The following is a 6715-nucleotide window of genomic DNA, read 5'->3' as shown; positions in this document are numbered from 1 at the left end:
ATCCTGGGCTACATCGAAAGAAGCATGGCCAGCAGGTGAAGGGAGATGATTATCCCACCTGAGACCCTGTGTGGAGCACTCCACAGCCCTGGGTCCCCCAGTATAAGAATGACATGGACTTGTTGGAGTGGGTCCAGAGAAGGTCCACAAAAATTCTTAGAGAACTGGAGCACCTATCCTTTGAACAAACGCTATGAGAATTGGAGTTGTTCAGCCTGGAGAAGAGAAGACTTGGGGGAGAATTTAATGCAGCCTTCCAATACTTAAAGGGAGCTCACAGGAAAGATGAGGAGAAAATCTTTATCAAGGATTATAATGATAAGGGGCAGTGGTTTTAAACTAAAAGATTTAAATTAGATACCAGGAAGAAATTATTTCCTATAAGAGTGGTTAGATGTTGTAACATGTTGCCCAGAGCAGCTGTGGATGCCCCATCCCCAGAAGTGTTCAAGGCCAGATTGGATGAAGCCCTGGGCAACCTCGTCTAGTGGAGGGGGGGGCTGGAATTTGATGGTCTTCAAGGTCTCTGCCAACCCATACCATTTTATGATTCTATGTTTTTTCAAGTACCCTATTTTCAGTAACGTACCAGTCAAATTTTAAACTAGAAGTAGTTCTTTCATTTGTTCCCTTCCTAACATTCATCCATATCTTGTACCATTTCTCTGTAATGCATGCAGTCCTCACCTACTGCCAGCCAAGTTTCCCTTTATATGGCTAACTGTTCTGACCTTTTCCTTTTTTGCTAGTTTTAAACATAGTGCTACTACAGCACATTCCAAATTGGCTCCTTAGTGCTTCATTTGATGTTCTACTTTCAGTCATATCCTCCATGTCAGCAATACAAGTCTGGAAGTACTTCATTTCTTATTGAATTAATAATCATACTGAGTTAAAAAACAATTTTGAACCACTTCCACAAACATACCTCCAGGCCTTTTGTCCAGTTAATGAATTCCAGTCAATGCATGAATAGTTAGCATCTACCATAAAGATAACTTTGCCCTCTAATGTGATTTTGTCCTTTGTGCTATGTGAGTGCCAGAAGAAAAGCATGATTATTATTAAACCCTAGATGAAAAAAGTTTGAGATTTCATTCAAACCTTTCTGAAACTGACACACTAAAATACTAAACTAGGTGAATAATTTCAAATCTAAATAGAATTATGGTGCAGATGATTTAATAAACCACATTCCATCTCAAAGTTTTTCACAGATGAAACTCACCTAGAATGAAGACCATCACAAGAGCATTACACCACTTCAGGAATTATAATAGTGTATTTCACTCTTGAACATTATTGTAGTAACTGAAATGGTGTTTAGACCATTGGAGAGTCATCAGAGAGTGTCACATGGCTCTAAATGCATTTTCCCTAAACAGCAACTGTATTTAGAATGGCAGATAATTTAATGGGTTAGATATTGTTATTCAAGCAAGGCAATTTATCAGTGACATAGACAGTGGGATTGAATGCACCCTCAGCAAGTGTGCAGATCACACCAAGCTGTGTGTTGTGGTTGACATGTTTGAGGGGCGGGATGCCATTCAGAAAGACCTAGACAGGCTTAAGCAATGGCTCAGATGAACCTCATGAGATTCAATAAATCCAAATGCAACATCTTGCACTTGGCTTGTGGCAGGTCCTGCTATCAGCACAAGTTGGGGGGATATAAGGAAAGAGCACAGCCCTGCTGAAAAGGATCTGCGGGTACTGGTGGATGAACGTGAGACAGCATTGTGCCCTTGCAGCCCAGAAAGTCAACTGTATCTGGGGCTACATCAAAACATGTGGTCAATAGGTTGAGGGTGATCCTGCTCCTCTACTCAGCGCCACTGAGACCACACCTGGAGTACTATGTCCAGATATGGAGTCCTCAGAACAGGAGAGACATGGACCTATTGGAGCACATCCAGAGGATGGCCACAAAAATGACCGCAGGGATGGAACACCTCCTTTACGAGTACAGGCTGAGAGAGTTGGGGCTGTTCAGCCTGGAGAAGAGAAGGATTCAGGGTGATCTGAGAGCGGCTTTTCAGCATTTAAAGGCAGGCTATAAAAAGGAAGGGGACAGACTCTAGCAGAGTCTGCTGTGGAAGCACAAGGAAAAGTGGTTTCCAACTTAAAAACAGAAAATTTAGATTGAATATAAGGAAGTTTTTTACAATAAGAGTGGTGAGGCACTGAAACAGGTTGCCCAGAGAGGTGGTGGATGCCATTCTCAGAGGCATTCAAGGACCTGCTGCCCCAGGCTCTGGGCACCTGATCTAGCTCTAGCTGTAGATGGCCCTGTTCATTGTAGGGGAGTTGGACTAGATGACCTTTAAGGGTCTTTTCCAACTCAAAAGATTCTATGATTCTATGAATTAATCCAAACAATAGTTTTCAATTTACATAATAATCTGTTGTTCTGTCTCTAAAGCCTGAGAGATCTATCTTATGCTGCAACTGAACAGTACCACATCACCATCTATTACTGACTGTGAAAGGGCAGACTGTTGCCTCTGAATCATACGGTAACAGTGAAAAAACAAATCCAGTTAAGTATATTATTTGAACAATGTGAAGCTGTTTGTCAGATAATGAATGATTTTAATCCATCACCAAGTCTGGCTTGGTTTGTATTCCTACCAGTCCATCATGTTCCCGTTCCAATTCCACTCTTTGTTTCTCTGGCTGGAGGAACAAAATGGATACAGCACCTGGTAGCCTAGATGGAATTACCCTAAGCAATAGCCCACATGTAACCTGAACTCCCTAAGCAAATGGGTTTTATGATAATCAAGCCTCCTATTAACACACCTGTCCTTTTGTTAGTATTTCTCAATCACTTTCAAACCTCTGCTAAATTACAATAGATTTGAGCTGTGGTTTAAAGTCTCGAGGTTATTGTACTCAAAGAGGTTTTGTGAATATCAGTAACTGGTTAGAAGAGTCAGAATTCCACTCCTTTGAGGAAGAGGCAGTTATAACTCAGTGCCTTGTACATGTTGTGTCAGCCACCTGCTCAGTCTGCACACACACTGCCAAACCAATCTGAATGTCTGAAAGCCACGGGAAGTCCTGTTTGCCATGACAAATGGAAAGAGAACAGGAAAAGGATCTGTTGACATAAGAGCCATCCTCAGAAGTTCATGGAATATGAAACAGTTAACTACAGGAAAGATAGTAAAAAAGCAGAGTTAGAAACAGCCTTGGAGTTTTGCATTAAAATTTAGGAGACAGATTGGTAATCCCATTCTTGTATCTCACTATTTATTTTTATCTGTAATTTTAACAACATAAAATGTGACATGGATGATTTTCTCAATGGAAACAGCAGTTAATCTCCTGCTGATGCTTCACCCTGCATAGCAGTTCCACTTAAAAATACTGGCGGATGATACTAAAGGTATTGACAAGAAAATTAACAGGATGTGAGTTCCATAGAAACTCTCCATATTCTTCAAATGGTAGAAATTTGCACCCATTGCTTTCTGACAAAGATAAAAACCCAACATCATGGTTGTTGTTGTTTTTTTAATGTGTGTGGCATTTTTTTTTTTTTTTTACATTTTATCCTTGAGAATGAAGATAAAACTTTCAGCTAGCATGTTAAAAAAATCAATAAGGAATTATGGATAGATTATTTCCTAGCGATTAAGAAGTCTTTGAAATCAATGGCTCTAATCTGCAACTGAGACCCTTAATCCTCAGGAAATATCCTGCACCTCAGTACACATTTCTGACATCAGCATACAATTCAAATTCTTACTCATTGTTCTAAACAATACATCTTTATTGTTAAATAAAATCTTGAATACAAATACTGTTGCTTTCCCCAATTCTGTACCTGATTAAAATGTTGCAGGAAATTTATCTTCTTATTATTTATTCTTGTAGTTTGGGAGTTCTGGATCAAACAACTGACTGAAACTTCATTCAGCTGGATTACAGCATGAATTGAAGGGGTAAACTCATTGTCCAGTAGCCAAAAAGGAGTCTCTCACACACCAAGAAAGACCAGTGTTATATTTCATTCTCTCAGCTGATACGTTGACATCATGACAGAGCTCAAAGCAGCAGAATTCATCCTGCTTTTGGGATAACATTGTTGGAAAGAGGTTGTGAAAAATGAAACGTGTCTTTTTCCTTACGCACACACACACACACACACACTCAAAAAAACAAACAAACAAACAAACAAACAAACAAACAAAAAAACCACTGTGTTTAAGTTGTGACCTAGTTTGATTCACCAAACACAATTCTGCCTTCGTTGGAAATTTCAGTTCTTCTCATGGTCAACCTTGTGAAGCAAATCATCTGTTACTGCTTGTATTGGCAGAGAACTACAGCCTATTTTTAAAGCAGCTCTGGTCATCCATGACTGCTCTGCATTAACTTATGCAGAATACAATAAGCTGCGTAGCAAAATTAAATACATTTTAAATCATTAACCAAGTAATTCTCAATTCCCTCCTGAGACATACATAACAGTGTTTTGTTAGCCCCATTTCAATGTGAAAAAAAAGGAGAAATAATGAAATTAGTAAGTCCCAGCACTGTGGCAAATCTGTGGGACGCTCACCACTAAGACTTCAGAATCTCCTGATTGCCAAGGCAAAGCTCTCTTCCCAGCCCATCTTGGTCTTCAAGCCAACAAAAGTAGCAGTTGCTTGCAAAACAAGCTGAAGGATAGAGATAACTTTTGAATGCTACATGAGCAAGGGATTGTGGTAGCTCCTTTAGTAATATAAGCCAATTGTTTTCTTCTGGCTCTGTTTGTCACCTTAAATGGGATTAGTCAAAGGGTTATGTGGGATTGTGGAATTAGCCTTTCACCCCCAAAAGATATAAGTTCAAATATAGGAACGGGTCAGGAATGAAAGTCAGTTTCTTCCATGCCAGCCTAGTACTTTCATGTTAGAAATGCACCAAACAAATTGGCAGAAGACTCCCAGAAGTGGAATAGTAACAGTTGCTTGTATGGAAGTATACAGAAAAAGTATATATATGCTTACACTAAACAATACAGAAAATGGAATAGGTGGCATGTTTAGAGATCAGATGGCTTTGAAATGTTGAAACTGAATCAGAATCAAGAGAACAAGGTTTTGTTTCAGCCCTGCTAAAGCTAAAACTCCTCAGAGTAATCTTCAGCAAGAAGGACTTAAATCTTTAAACACCTTGCAGTGAAGTAGCTAGTCTAAGCTGGTCATAAAAGCTTGTCTACAGTTTCTGCAGAAAGACAGGCACAAGGTAATGCATTCCAGATATTCAATGATACCAGAACATGCACTGTCCCTTGGAAGCACATTTCTTTCTCTCTAACTCTCTCTCTCCTTCTCTCTCCCCACTCTGCTTCAGCTCTCTCCACAACTCTCTGAACTGACATACAGACAGGACAGATGACAACCTTACTACTAAATAGCTAAAGAGAAATAAGATGTATCCTTCACTCTCCACTTCTTTGTTTTGCCCAATTTATTTAGATTGAAGTTTCGAAACCAGAAAACTCTTTCTATTGACAGCTCATGACATAAGGATTCTATTATGGGCCATGGAAGATCTGTCTGAAAGAAATATCAATAAATTATTGAAAATTAGATGACACCTCATTTTATGAGCAATTTCTGGCAGGTATAAAAAATGGGTTGGAAAATTATGAACAACAAAATGAACCTTTCCCCACTATTAGATTTGTGTCTAAAAATATTAACATTGTGCATTGAAAAAATGAAATTTGCACTGAAAATACAAGTAAATCGCTGTTTCTGCAAAGACAGACTCTCTTAAAGAGATACAAACTTTTCTGTACGGGCTCACAGTAAATCAGCAGTGAAAGAAAACAGAGATTCATTTAACCACTGGTATTGGGACTTGAAGTAGTTCAAACATATATAGACAAATATTTAAATTAAAAAAAAAAAAAAAAAAGGATAGTAATGGAAGTGGTGCAGGAGCCCAAACTCCAATATCAGCCATGGTGTACACTGTGAAAACAGTCAACTCAAGCTGATATAATTAATAGTAGGAACTGGGCATTTTAGCTCTAAGTGCCCTTTGGTCTTGTTGAAATGTGTGATAACATAACAAGCATAGCAGACACAATTTCTTCTGCTACTCAAAATTCAAGAGATGTTGCCCGCAGGAAAGTCTGTCTTCTGAAATTTCATTCCTGTTCATGAAGAGTTTTTATTTCTGCAACCAATTAGAGATAAGTCCCTTCAAAAAATCAAATCAACAAAACACAGAAAACAAAAAGCACAAAGGTATCTCTAGGAAGCAGCCACTTGTTTTCAGAAAGGAGAAAAAAAAGGCAAACAAGAGAGCACAGTCTCTGGCTGCAGAATGATTCATGGAATATTTTGACTGTTCCACCATCCAGGCAATTCCCAGTCTTAGCCCGCGGCTCAAATACAGTTTGATTTAGGAAATTTTTAGGATTGCTTTCAGAAATAAACACAAAACATAATTACTTTTCCTAGACTAAGAATTAGAAGAGAAAATCCCCAAATTTACTTTGACATGGAGTGCTTTCTTCCATTAGTCATTCCATATTAACTGGAACAATCACTATGTTTAAAGATGTATTACACTTTAGGAGATAATTTAGTTAATTTGATATGAGGTTACTAAAATGCTAAATAGAAATATCCACCGTGTATTTAAGGCAGTTTTAGTAACCATTCGAAAAGGCACATCAGACTTGTTATAACTTATCCTTGTA

This window comes from Phasianus colchicus, chromosome 1 (genome assembly GCF_987193195.1).
Source record: "Phasianus colchicus chromosome 1, bPhaCol1.hap1.1, whole genome shotgun sequence".
NCBI lineage: Eukaryota > Metazoa > Chordata > Aves > Galliformes > Phasianidae > Phasianus > Phasianus colchicus.
This window is presented reverse-complemented; position numbering follows the sequence as displayed.